We start from the raw sequence: 15,450 nt of genomic DNA, 5'->3' as shown, positions 1-15,450 counted from the left end.
CCTTGTTTGCAGTGGTCACACTTACTCTGGCCAATGACCTGTTCCCAGGTGTGACTGAGAAGCAAGTACTTTATATCACCCATACTTTACTGGACATGAATTTAAATTGCAGCTTCCTGGCAAAGCTGCACAAATGGCATGCCTATATTTGGCCTTCCCTTTGTTCATTTCCAGTTAATTAATAACTGGGTTAATTCGTAACAGTATCACTTTGACTTATTCCCAGTGTGAAGATAAAACGATGAAGGAGTCACATCTATTTTCCCTACTAACATCTTACATTAATGTGGTCCACTGTTACAATGAAAGGACCAATGTGGAAACACTATCGTTTACTAAAGTCCATGACTTATTCAGATTTCTTTAGTTTTAACTTAATATAATATTTTTGGGCCAAGATCCCACCAGGATACCCAGAGCATTTAGTCAACGTGTCACAAAGTTAACTTTTTGCTGACTGACAGTGTCTCAGGCTTTTCTTATTTTTGATGACCTTGACAGTTTTGAGGAGTCAAGTATTTTATAGACTACTCCTTTATTGGATCTTGGATGGTTTTCTCATAACTAAACTGGACTTGGATTTTGAGGAACAAACCACGTAGGAAAAGTACCATTCTCATCACATCATACCAAGGATACATACTCCCCGCTTGACCTGTCACTGTTGAAGCTGACATTGGTCACCTGGCTGCCGTGGTGTGTGTCGGATTAATGTTAATTCCCCCTTCCCTTTCCATGCTGTAGCCTTTGAAAGGAAGTCACAATGCACAGTCCACACTAAGGGAGTAGGAAGTCACATTCCACCTTCTTCATAGTGGAGCAGGTACATAAAGTATTTGGAATTCTTGTACATCAGGGATTTCTCTATTGAAATTACTTTTTAAATATTATTTTGTAGACACAAAAGGGACATACTAAACCTGACAAGCTTAATGGAGACCTGTGTGACAGGCCTTACAAAGTCAGTTATGATGGTCTGAAATTAAAACTTCCTAAGGAAAAGCTAGTCATGGTGGGTATTTATGATTTAGGCTCATACTATCTTCCTTAACAAAGGTCAATCTTTACCTTAACTGAGCCTGTCTATTGCATCTATGATAACATCCCTTTGAAATGTCAGAGTAATTCCCTTATCCCGGACACCTCAGGGCACAATCTCCCACCAAAATAGGAGACCGAATAACCCTTCATTGTTATCTTGTTCTCCCACATACCAGCTCTATGTGGTCCATTAGTCCATTGCAGTCCATTAGTCCATTGTGTGTGGGGTTCACATGGCCATGTGGGCAAATGCAGGAGAGTGAGAATCCCTCAAGCTGTAAATGTTGTTAACTAATCCTGTAAACCTCCCGCCCAGTGTAAAAGAAGTGTCTGTCCATTTTACTTTTTATCCAATCTCAGAGATTTCTCCACTTTGTCTTTTCCTCCCTTCCTAATTTATTACTAATAGATTTCATGTAGTCCCCTTATATCTTCCCCTTTGATTCTGATATAGAAAATAAGTGGCAAAACTATCATTTTCCAGAGCATTTTCTCAATCCATTGAGATTTTGTTTCCCAGCAACTGTCATCAGTTTGGCTCAAATAAACTCATAAATATTCTCTATAGGTTTAAATGTGTCTTATGTAGACAGTTTACACTTTATTTTCAGATCCGTTTTAAATACAAAATCTTAAAATGAGTATAGGTGTTTACTTATGCCATTCCTGGCCTCAGAGAATTAAATCTTAATCCATACTTAACAAAGATATATATTTTTTTTTTTAAAAATATATTTTATTGATTTTTTACAGAGAGGAAAAGAGAGGGATAGACAGTTAGAAACATCGATGAGAGAGAAACATCGATCAGCTGCCTCTTGCACACCCCCTACTGGGGATGTGCCCGCAGCCAAGGTACATGCCCTTGACCTGAATAGAACCTGGGACCCTTGAGTCCGCAGGCCGACGCTCTATCCACTGAGCCAAACCAGTTTCGGCAAAGATATATATTTTTGTTTGTCAATTTTATCAATGAGACACAAGATGAAAATATAATAAACCTGCCTTTTTTATTTTTTCTGGGGAGTTACGTGTTAATTTTTTTCTGACAGGTGAAAAGATTTATTTATATATTCATTTTTATCACCCCACCCCCATACATACATCAAAATTGTATATCCAGGGCCAGCCATAGGCCATTTGTGAAGTAACTGAAATTTGTCAGAGTGGTACAAATCTGTTCCCTTGTCAGTCTTTATGGCAGCAATTCTTCCCATCCTTTTGAATGAATCTCCTACATACAAAATTTCCCTAAAAAAACTCCTGTAGGATTAAATACATCTCTGTTTACATTGTTTTTATTAGAAAATCAGTGAATTTAATTAATTAACAATAAATAGTGCTTGACACTTTTAAGAAATAACATGCCATGGAATAAATGGAGGTACAGAATACGTTTCAGACTGAAAAGGGAGACATAGAATCAGATGATAGAGTATATAGTATTAATTTTGGTATCTGATATGTGGTTGACTTGAAATCCAAGATGACTTTAGATGGAAGAAGGTAAGTAAGATCTCTGACTTGACTGAAGAAAGAGAAGCAAAACTATAAGTAAGTGGTCAAAGAATCAAAGTGGTGTTTACAAACCAATTAACTTTTAATTTTGTCACAATGTAAAGTAGTTTGGTAAAGTTACGAGTAGTGGATGGAAACCTGTAAAAAACAGCCTTGCTTAGCACTAGGAGAAGACACAAAAGTAAATATAAAGAATATCCAAGCAAATATTAGACAAAAAAACTGTGAAACAAAAGATAAATGTTCTTGATTTTAGCTCAGAGCTTGTTTTATTGTTTGTTAATCTGGTTATACAGAGACATTTGAATTTTTGGGTGAATCTTCTGCCAACTCAATGCAATACACTTAAATATAATTTTATCCCTTAACAGAAAATAAGTAAATAAGATGTTTATTTATTTTTTCACATTTGAATTTGTCTTGGATGTCTAGATAATCCATTTGTCTTCATAAAAAGGCCCACAGGTAAATGAATAGGAATGTCTGGGGATTAGGGTGGGGATTGGGGTTGGGGGTGGGGCAGGGAAAGGCACTATTTTGAATTCAAATTTTGGAATTGTTTAAACAGCGTTAACATGTTTTTATTTTGCTTTATTTTATTTTGTTTTGTTTCAAGACTTCTGTAAGACTCTAACTTGTTAATATGCATTGTGAAGTTTTAGGAGGGAGAACTACTATACAGTCCTCCCCTCATTTATCTGGGGAAAAATTTTTAAAAAATTCAGTTCATACAGCAATGAACCATATAGGCATGCTTCCTGCCTACACAATGCTTACTGTAGTCAAGAACTAGAGGGCTCATTACAATATGTTGCCTCAAATAAGTGGAAATTTGGAGGCATAACACAAGTTAAACAGTATTGCTTAACTTTTATGTATACCTGAACCTAAAATATCATGTTGCATTAAAAAGTGTTCATTTGCCCGGCTGGTGTGGCTCAGTGGTTGAGCATTGACCTATAAACCAAAAGGTCAAGGTTTGATTCCTGGTCTGGGCACATGCCTGGGATGCAGACTCTATCCCCAGTAGGGGGTGTGCAGAAGGCAGCCAATCAAAGATTCTCTTTCATTAATGTTTCTGTCTCTCCCTCTCCCTTCCTCTCTGAAATCAATTTAAAAAAAAGTATATATTTGTCCCCTGGTTGGGAATGGACATACACTCTAATAGTTTCTTATGGGAATTAGCTTTATCATAAATACATTTTTAAAGTCCAAAGTATTTTTAAATCATTTAAAAAATGATTTATGTTACTTTTTCATTTTTCTTCCTTTGGACTATGAACTGTCATCAAAATATAAAAAAAAAAAAATTAAGAGAATTAGGACATTACACAGATGTAACTAAGTGAATGAATCAGCATACCTCTATTTGTTTGATGTAGCAGCCAATTACATTATTACACATCATAGGATAAACCTAGTTAACAAATCATGCACATTGTTCCCTTGTCTCTATTCAGAGGATCACACGTTTAGATTATATTCTTTGATAAGTGTTTCCATTTGCAGCCTCAGAACATAGAATTGTACTTCTGTTCACTTCTCTCCCCTCCCTGATGCTATTTCAATTCTAAGTCATTTGTGCTTGGCCAAGATTAAGTATGTTGAATGAAATTTTATTCCTTCTATCCAATACAGTTCTTAGTGCAAAGATAAAATAAAAGTAAAATGTGGAAAATAGAAGACATTTTGAGATGCTATTCTGATTCATATTGTGTTTAAATTCATTTTATTCTAATACACAAAAAAACCCACATTTTTGTAATGTTGTCTCAGTATCTGAAACCCTATCCTATTTTGCAAATGTTCTAAATTCCTTCTTCATTTATGTGAATATTATTTGCAGACTAATTTAATTTTAAACCTGAGGCTCTGCACTTTTTTTTATCCAAGTAGTCTATATAATATCTTTATTAATTTAGATATTAGTTTAGAAGGTACAGTGACTTCAGGCCATCTTTTTTTTTTTTTTTTTAAATAGATTTTTAGAGAGAGAGGAAGGGAGAGAGAGATAGAGAGAAGCATCATGTGAGAGCCATACATTGATCGGCTGCCTCTTGCATGACCCTTACTGGGGATTGATGGGGATTGAGCCCGCAACCTGGGCATGTTCCCTGACTGGGAATCAAACCTGAAACATTTCAATGAACTGGATGATGTCCAATCAACTGAGCCACACGCACCAGGGCGTCTTTATTAATGTTTGTATTACATTTATTTACGGTGCTTTATCAAGCTTTAGTCTTAGTCTTCGAACTAATGAAGATTGCTTTCAATGCTCAGAGCATTGATTTTAGCTCAGAGCTTGTTTTATTGTCTGTAGGTTGGCATTCTGTTTGCTGCCTTTTAGAAGCACTGATTTAACCAATAGATTAATTTGGTTATGCATGAACATTTGAATTTAATAATAAATATTCTGCCAATGCAATGCAGTAAATGTAAATATAATTTTATCTCTCAAAAGATAATAGTTAAAGCCCTGGCTGGATGGCTCAATTAGTTGGAGCATTTGTAAAAGTTCATGAAAGTATAGAATTTACATTTATAACTTTTCTCTATGTAAAATTTCAATCAAATGTTTTGAATTAGACTTTTTTTTAAATCTCTATTAAACATCTAAGCTTGACCTACTTTTTATATGAAATTCTAAAATTCCCTCACCACTTATTTAAAACACATCTGTTTTTTTATGAAGGGTAAACTCATGCTTCTTCTTTCACTTCAATGACCATATTCTTACAGTTTAAATTTTAAAAAGTTTCAAAATCATATTGAAATTATAAGTGAAGTTATAAAAATGTGCAACTTGTTCAACATGACTGTATATGAGAAGACTAGAGGCCTGGTGCATGAAATTGTGCATGGGTGCTGTCCCTATGCCTGGCCGGTGCTCAAAGCGCGTCTGGCATGCAAGGGCAGGTCCCAGCTGACCTCTGGGTCCTGGGCAGCACCTGGGGCTGCAGGCCCCCACGCACCCCCCTTCACCTGAGTCACAGTGAGCACGGCTGGATGCCGTGGCCCAGGGTGCAGCATGGGTCTCTGGGCTGCCGAGCAGCATTGCACAGAAGCCGGGTGGCCTTACAGACTGGCTCCTGTGCAAACCCATGGAGAGCCCAACTGGCCCCTGTGGTCCCAGCAGCTGCGGCCCAGCTCACCTGGAAGAGGCCACGCAGGTGTGGGGAGGGCTCCTCACAGCTGCCCGGCACCTGAGCGTGGGGTCTTCCCCACGCATGAGCCCTGGTGTCCTGGGGGAGGGTAGCAGGTGGAGTGAGAGCAAGTTTGTCGGACCACCATCCCCGTCACCCCCACCCCCCAGGTACCTGGCTAGAGGTCGAAGCCCCCGACCTGGGTGCCATGGGAGGTTGGTCATTGCCACCCACCCCCAGTTTCCTGTCCCAGCCCGGGGCCCAGCCATGATCAGGAGATCCGGGCCTTTCGGCTGCTGGTCGCCATCTGTGAGGCAATCGATTGGGGCCAGGAGTCCCCTCCCCCCCCAGATCCCTCAACACCTGGGAGCCGGGTGGCAGCCCTGTCCCCACTGCTGCCTCTGGTTGTCATCTGTGGGGCGATTGGTGGGGCAATCAGGCCCCTGCTCTCACCTGCCTTGGCCTGGCACCACCTGTTCACCTGCTCCACCATCCCAGCTGCGGTCCCGGTCTTATTGGGGCCCATCAGGGCCAGCAGCGCCTCCACTGCTGCCTGCTGCCAGTGCTGCGTCGCTGACACCTGCCATGTTCCGCACTGCCCCCTGGTGGTCAGAGCATGTCATAGCAAGTGGTAGAACTGGTCTCCCAGTTGAACTCCTGGTCAAACGACCACCCAAGGGGACAATTTGCATATTAGGCTTTTATTATATAGGATGTGGAATTCTTTAAAGGTGTATTAAAAATTCAGACAATTATTAAAAAGGGACATTATTTTCTAAATACAACAACAACAAAGGTCCCCTGCTACACAGATAATATAGACAGTTCTAGTTATCTAGTGGATGAGTACTTAGACAATACTTAAATATTTTTCAACTTTATTCTTTTGTTCATCTCTCTCTCTTTTTTCTTTATTTCTTCCAAAATATAAGAACTAGAATCAGATTCATGTTAGATATTTTGGCAAGAATTCATCATGGGTGGTTTGTGTATTTCCATCAGAAGATACATATTAGCTACTTGTCTTGTTATTTTACTAGTGGCTGTTGATTATCATTGCCTAAATTCATAATTTCATTAGAGATTTGAAAAACATTATTTTATATATTTTTTTCTTTATTAGCTGCAGGATTTCTGTAGAGAAAAACATCTCCCTGATAATTATTTGGTTATTTGTGATATAGTTGTCAAGATGTGTCTGACAAGTTTATTTTCCAGTTTTCAAATGGCAAAGTAAATCTAGATATCTCTTAAAAGTGAAGAATGGACATTTTAAAATATTTTTATATCTTGATAAACTAAAGGAATTTGACATATTATGTTTTAATATATTGCAGTGGTTATTCTTCTTAATGCTCTCATTTTTCCACTTTTGACTTGTGGAAGACTTTTCAAGGAGTTTATGATGTAACTCTAGCAGTCTTTGAAGTCCTTGCTTTCACATGGGGCAACATATTCTGCATCTTTCCTAGATTTACTAATTGTTAACATTTTGTGACTTTTGTTTTATCTATCTATCTATCTATCTATCTATCTACCTATCTATCTATCTATCTATCATCCATCTATCTATCTATCATCTATCATCTATCTATCTATCTATCCATCCATCTATCTGTATTAATATGTATGGATATATACACTATTAATATTATTTTGCTAAAACATTTGAGAGTAAATTTCAGAAATAATAACCCTTTTAAATCTAAGTACTTCAACATACATCTCCAAACCAATATATCCAAATCAAATTTAGGGTTTCCGGGTTGTTTTGTTTTGTTTTTCCCCAAAAATATATCTTAAATCTTACATCTGTAGAGTCTGTCTCCTACATGGAAACTTTGTTCTCAATAACAACAAAAAGATCATTCATTTGCATTTACTTATTTCTTTTGATGGCAAGTGTTTTTAATTTTATTTTTGCCATATTTATTATTCTTATTTTACTTATTAAAGATTGATCAAAGCAATGAAAAATTTTCAAAGGTTATAACCTTTACAAATGTATATATTTTATCATTTTCTAACATCTGACCTCTTTCTATCTCCTTTAGTTCAAATCTTATTTCTGTAATTTCATGTCAATTACCTCTAGTGAATAGCAGAACTGGTTGAGATTAACGTTACTAAAGCAGCATTTAATTGGTAATTCCTTGCTCAGCCTTAGAGAAAATGTATTTTTCTCATCTGGTGGATCTGATGCTAATGTCTCTGCCCTTTTGTGAATTAAGGCAGTGCTTCTTAAACTCGATATAAACACATATCATCTTGAAATCTTGTTAAAATGCAGGTTCTCATTTAGTAGGTCTGTGTGGGGCCTGAGTGTTCTGCATCTCTAACCAAGTCCTAGGAGATGCTGATGATGCTGGCCCCTGCACCACACTTTTTGAGTAGCAAGAGTTTAGGGTTTGCTGGGTTAAGTGATTTTTTTTTTTTCAGATGATAGATGTGCTACATTTCTTCTCTTTGTCATCTTGTAATTTAGAGTTTTATAGATGTCTAGGTAGGTATCTGAAGATGTAGCAGTACTCACATTGAGGTGGCTATTTTCCCTGGGTTCCATTTTCTCGATTTTCCTCATTCTCTTCAATGATGCTCTCTCTAGGGTGTCATTGGTAGAGAGGCCCTCTGTGAAGTGGCTATCTGCTGGCTTAGTGTACGTTCTGTTTTACTGCTCTAATTTCTTTACCTTAACCATGTTTGACGGCACTCATAGTGACTCCACATCTAGTAAGGTGACAGTCACCAGCATTTTCCGTAATGATGGCATTATTGGGTTGCTTTCCTGGAGCCATCTTTGAATTTACCTTTCTCATGCTTACTGTGTTACTGGCGCTATTGGCAATTTGGGGTGGTTAATGCCTATGATGGTTGTCATCTGCTACGTTTTTACTGCCTTGAACTAGCATCATCTGTAACATTAGCTGCTGCTGTACCTAACCCCCTTCAACAACATCAAACTCCATAGTCTCTTTGCCTCCTAAATTACGTCCTGATTTACCAACTTTACGAAAGTCTTCTGGACAACAAGAACTTGCACTGTGTTATTCATTTGATTATACCTTAAATATGTATAACAGAAGATGCTACTTGAAGATGTCATGAGTTTGAGGTCATTGAACTGTAGCTTCCTCTGCAACTCACTTCTGCCTGTGGTGCATTTTCTGAAATCGGGGGAGACCCAGTGGTAAGTGGCAAGCAGGTTCCTTTCTCACTGCTCAGCCACTGCTGCAGTGACCACAGCCTGCTGCCAGGCCTGCCACTCTTTTCTGTGGGAACATGGACCAGGCCAGTGATAGAGATCTGCTAAGGGCTTTCTTAGACTCACTCTTTATTCCCAGGACCAGTCACACTCACCCTAGTTCTCTTATCCAAAAAAGTAAAGAAAATCTATTTAAAGCACATAATATAAAGCAAATGCACAGAATAGTTGCCAAAACATTTTAAAATATAAAAATGTTTATGAATTCAGACAAACATGGCTTTGACCTTAGGTAAATTGTTTGCTACCTAGTTAACACTGTGCTAACCAAAATGGTCAAAAAACGAATCATGCTTTGCAGAGTAAGGCTGGCATTATCACTGTCCATTACTAATGAGACTCCCTAGACATGCTAAAGTAAGTTAATAAAGGCAGAGATGATTATGATTTGCATCTCTTGGGAGATTTTATTTTCTGCTAAGAGCCTATAATTCAACAAGCCCATCTCAAATGGCAATAGGATATATATGGTATATGTATATATTTTTAATATTTATATTATAATGTAATATATAAATATATTTATGTATTTAAAGTATGTGTATGTTATGTATATACATATATTTATATGTATTAAATATAAATATTTAGTGCATATTTTATACATATATTATAATAGAAATATATATTTTAAACATATAAATATGTGGCATATTTTAAAGAAATATCTTTCACCAGTGTCATATTTATTATTTAACTAGAGGCCCGGGGCACGAAATTCGTGCACGGCGGGGGGTTGTCCCTCAGCCCAGCCTGTACCCTCTCCAATCTGGGACCCCTCAAGGGATGTCCGACTACCCTAAACGGGCAGTCGGACATCCCTCTCACAATCCAGGACTGCTGGCTCCCAACTGCTTGCCTGCCTGCCTTCCTGATTGCCCCTAACCGCTTCTGCCTGCCAGCCTGATCACCCCCTAACCACTCTGCTGCCAGCCTGTTTGCCCCCAACTTCCCTCCTCTGCTGGCCTGGTCACCCCTAACTGCCCTCTCCTGCAGGGTTGATCACCTCCAACTGCCCTCCCTTGCAGGCTTGGTCCCTCTCAACTGCCCTCCCTTGCAGGCCGGGTGCCTCCCAACTGCCCTCCCCTGCTGGCCATCTTATGGTGGCCATCTTGTGTCCACATGGGGGCAGGATCTTTGACCACATGGGGGCAGCCATATTGTGTGTTGCAGTGATGATCAATCTGCATAGTACTCTTTTATTAGATACGATAGAGGCCTGGTACAGGGGTGGGGGCCAGCTGGTTTGCCCTGAAGGGTGTCCCTGATCAGGGTGGGGTTCCCTTGGGGCGTGGGGCGGCCTGAGCGAGGGGCCTGTGGTGGTTTGCAGGCCGGTCATGCACCCTGGCAACGTAAGAGGAGGCCCTGGTATCTGGAATTTATTTTCCTTCTACAATTGAAACTTTGTAGCCTGGAGCAGAGCCAAGCCTGGGGCTCCCTCCGAGGCCCGCAGCCATTTGTGTTGGGGTTATAATTGAAACTTTGTTGCCTTAAGCGGGTGTGCCCGGCCAGGGTGTGCGGAAAGCTTTGCTTCCCCTGTTGCCGGCGGCAACCCTGGCCTGCTCTCTCAAGCTCCATTCTGCCGCCATTTGTTTGAATTTGTTTACCTTCTATAATTGAAACTTTGTAGCTTGAGTGGAGGCTTAGGCCTGCAATGGCTGGCAGAAAACTTGGCTTCCTCTGTTGCCTAGGAAACCTTGCTCTCTGTGGCTGTAGCCATCTTGGTTTGGGTTAATTTGCATACTCGCTCTGATTGGATGGTGGGTGTGGCTTGTGGGTGTGGCGGAGGTATGGTCAATTTGCATATTTGTCTATTATAAAATAGGATAGACATTATTTAATATATATTTATTTAATAAACATATATTATACATTTGTATATATTGTATTTTAAATATATAAATATATAATATATTTTTATTAAGAAATGCCTTTCTATAGTGCAATATTTTACCATATTGTCCCAAATTTAGTTGTCTCTCATATCATAAAGTTTCAGTGTCTAGGAAGATGGTTGGGGAACATTATTAGGTGAACCACAAAGAGTATGGCACTTGTACCCATGATTTGTAAGTGCTTATCCTTGAAGGTGCTTTACTTTCTTCTCATTTTTAGCTCTGTGTACTTTGTGATATTTAACATTGTCCACATGCAAATGGAAGTGGAACAAAGAGAGAAAAATAGATATAAGTGAATGAAAGTTTATATGTGGATATTGAGAAATTTCTAAGAGTTCTTGGATATATTCTTTTCCACGTTCTCTTATGACCTTGGGATATAAGATCATGTATGGTGAATGGGATGCCAATAGGTTCCAGAGAAACTTTTTAGATAATGCATATTCACTTTTGTCCATACAGAGAGAGGCTACATAAACAATTTGGGGCATTAAACACACTGGAGCTTGCTCGGTAACAATTGCAGACACAATTGCCATAGAAACATCTGATATGTGAAAATACCTTCAACGATAAGGTCTCAGCTTCCCCTGTAGTAATGTTCATTCTGTAGTAACAGGATTTGGGGAAGCTCCAGTGTTTGTGATAAAGGTATGTTTAAAAGTTGAAAATAAATCATCAATGCAATGGTTTAAAAAGTAGATGTTCAGACCTAGGTAGTACTCAATGATAGAGGTGGTTTCAAAAATGATTAAAAGAGTATTCCTTTAAAGGTGCCTATAGCTATAAGATCTCTATGAGCTGAATGTTCATGTTGCTAAGCTCATGTTCCTGCCATCAAAAAAATATGATAGAAAAAAGAAATATCTAAAAGTGATAATAGGAAAATACTTTTTTTTTTTCTTCAGAAGAATTTTTTTTAGAGATGTCCTTTCTGATCATGAATGACGCTGCTTTCAATAAAAGCACCCGCTGTGGTCTTCCACGCTTTTGCCTCTTTAGTATTCTAGGCTAACAGTTGAGAACAGCTCTGGATCCATTCCTTGCCCTGTTAAATTCACAACAGCAGCTAAAAGGCCTTAGGCCAATTTTTGTACTTGCTACTTCCTTAGCTTATAGGGTGGTTTCCGCTGCCATCTGACAACTGTAAAATTCAACTTGCTGCTCTGTTTACTAATTCTTCCAAGGTTATTATGCTGCTTATTTTGCCATAAGTGACATGGATAAACTTTATTTTATCTCTTTCAGCTTCGTTACATTTGATCTCCTCTGAATTACAATAGACTCATACTTATCCAAGATCTGGCAATATTTTTCATGTATGTTTTTTTGTTTGTTTGTTTGTTTATTGAAATTGAGGGGGACAATTCAATTCGAAGGAATTTTGGGAAAGGAGAAATGCTCACTCATTGTTTTGTCTGCATTGTTGTGTTAGCCTTTAAACTAAGCCCCATGGTTTCAGTAATCTCCTTTTTCCGTTTTGTCCATCAAAGTCATCTTTGCAGTATGCACACTTGACCATGGTAGTCCCCAGCTAAACAAATGAACAAACAAACACAGAATGTTTTAATGTATCTCTATTGCCAAGGAATGGAGTCCATAATATTCAGACTCCCTGTTCTATTGTTTCTATCTTTTATCTTACCACTCCTTCCTAAAACTCCCTTTGACAACATACAACTGTTATCTCTGAATACATTTTATGTTTTACTTTACTCTGTAATTGTTCATTCTCTCCCAATTTGCAAAAATGTCATTTTGTTATCAGAGAAATTGCAGTATCCCTCTCCTCACTGGATGCTGGGGGTGAAGTCCTTACAATATCTTGAGAAAAATAATTTTCTGAGACTCACACAGGAGGATGAGTGATTTTTTATTTGTGTGGAATCTCAAGTCCCATTTCCCTTAATCCAGTCCTGGAAGAAGTGTGCCTGGGGTTTCCATAGAAGTAAAGGCAAAGCCAGGGTCAGTTTCCATTCCATGTTGCAGCCAGGTTCAGTTCAGCATCAGGGTAGTTGCAGCCCATCAGTCCATTGTGTGTGGGACCCACTTGGCTGTGGACCATGTGGGCAAATGCAGGGGAGCGAAGAGAGCTCCCTCCCTGCCACAAGAGTCCCAAGAGTCCAAGAGGAACCAAGAATGAACTCCTTTGTTCAGGGAATTAAGTAGCATCTCAAATTTCACGCTCTTACAGTGGCCACGCCTATTCTGGCCAACAACCTGTTCGCAGGTGTGACTGACAGCAAGCACCTTTGCTAGTTCCCCCAACTTTACTGGGCATGTGTTTATCACCCCTCTGTTGGACCCCTGTTGAGTGTAAAGTTGTAGCTTCCTGGCAAAGATGCCCAAATGACATGCCTACAATATTTGGCCTTCCCTTTGTTCTTTTCCAGTTATTTATAACTAGATTAATTACAATAGTTTCATTTCTTATCTTCACAATACACACACACACACACACACACACACACACACACACACACATGCGCGCGCACAGATACACTGTCACAGATTAGCAAACTATGGCTTTGTCCTTGAATCAGTCAGGCAAATTAATCTTTCTGTCACATGCAGTTATATTTATTAAACTATTTGATTATAATTGGTGCTATATTTAGTGCATGTTTTTACCTTTCCCCATCCAGTAGATTAGTGATTTCTGAGGATAGATACCGGCTTAGTAATGAGTGTATTTCAGAAACATAAGAATTATTTTGTTTGAAGAATTAGGGAAATATTGCTAGTATGTTCTTTTTTTACTAAAAGTACAATCAGTAAAATTCTTATTTTGCCTTTCTGCAAATGTCAGATAGACTTCTATGATCATAGTTACTAATAATGAAAATGCTCTTCTCTTTTACCTGGTAACTGTTTTGCAATTCAGTGTTCATTTTACCTTTTTGAAAAATGTACTTCTAGAAAGTATGATAGTCAACTACTATTCTTATTCTTATTTTGAAAGTTATTTTTCAGAATCAGAGACAATAATATAAAGCTGCTCTTTTTCATTTCTCCCATGTTTTGCATGATAAAAAAGAATAAACTCACAGATATGTGAAAAAAGTTAAATACTTTTTAAAAATTATGACATGGATAACTACTAAGGATGTCAGGTGAGTTCGAGATCCAGTATTTCAATGCTCCTGGACAGTTTAATGTTATAGACATAAATTTGCACATTTTGAAAATTTTAGAAACTGCTTGATAAAATGACATACAAATGGGAGATGGAAGACATGGACACATTTCAAGTGGCTAACTAGAAAGCCAAGCCTTACATTCTCCAAATACTCATTATTCCCGAACTTGCAAGTAAATTAGTGAATCACAATGATGCATGAGTGGAGAAGAATAACACTGGGACAGGCACCAAAGCTTTCTTTGTAAGGGGGGTGGGGAGTTTGAGACTAAACAGCCTTGTGTAGTAGCACTGACAACATCAGAATCCCCCTCTCTTTGTCACTTCTAAGCATATTTCTTGCAGTTTGGTTTGGCTCCAGTCCTCCTCCAGTTGTTTGTACTTTGAATAAGGTCCAGGCTTTTTAGCTCCAGGGAAGCTGGTTGTGGCACTGAAATTGCACGTTCCTTTAAGCAGTGCTAATTGCAGCCACAGTCCCTGGTTCATAGACCTTGGAGATTAATGATTGAAAGACCTTTTAGATCATCTCTTCCATCTGATTATGGCAACACAGGTTTATTTTTTATATTATGTCCCGTAGTATTCTCCTGCCTGGTTAATTGTAAGTGACTGAAATAATGGGGCTCTTACCATTTCCCTTGGGAGAGAGTAGTGTAGCCTAATACACTTAGGATACTGGTCTGAAGATCAGCCTGGATTTTCTTTTTACTGCATTCCATGCCATTCCTCCTAGTTATACACCCTTGAGTCTACCCTAAACAATGTCTTCTCTTCTCTAATCAGCACAACAAGCTTCCTGGCTACCATCCTACAAAGAACTCCAAAATAGTTTTATTTGCATTTATGAAGAAGGATGTGGTCTTGGTTAACAGTAAAGCAAAATGTAACATTTGTTATTTTTTGAATCATTATTGTTCAAAAGGAGGCAAGTAAAGAATTTAAAAAATACATATAAAAGCAACCCTAAATAGCGTGACTGCTTGCATTATATCTGTGTGTTCCATTCATCAGCTTAAAATGTAAACTAAAGCTAAAATTTTGCCAAAATATATTCCATAACTTTTCAATTTATTACTTCTATTCAGATTATCAACTCCTTGAAATCTTGACTGTGGAATCTGTTTATGGACTCAATATTTCTTCTCCATTGTAGTGTTTACTTGTTCTTTTAAGTGTGAACCTGCTATCTTTATTTATTCATTTAAAATAGCCTAGACTACCCTGGCCAGTGTGGCTCAGGTGATTGGACATCGGTTATCCCATGCACCAAAAGCCTGCTGGTTCAATTGCCACATTTCCAGATTTCCGACTTGATCCCCTGTGAGGACATCCAGGAGGCAACCAATTGATATTTAATTCTCACATTGATGTTTTTCTTTCTCTTTCTCTAAAAATCAATAAAAAAAGTCTTTAAAGAAAAAATAAAATATCCTAGATCGTGTTTTT

The sequence above is a fragment of the Eptesicus fuscus genome, chromosome 2 (genome assembly GCF_027574615.1).
Source record: "Eptesicus fuscus isolate TK198812 chromosome 2, DD_ASM_mEF_20220401, whole genome shotgun sequence".
Classification (NCBI taxonomy): Eukaryota; Metazoa; Chordata; class Mammalia; order Chiroptera; family Vespertilionidae; genus Eptesicus; species Eptesicus fuscus.
Note: the sequence above shows the minus strand (reverse complement) of the source record.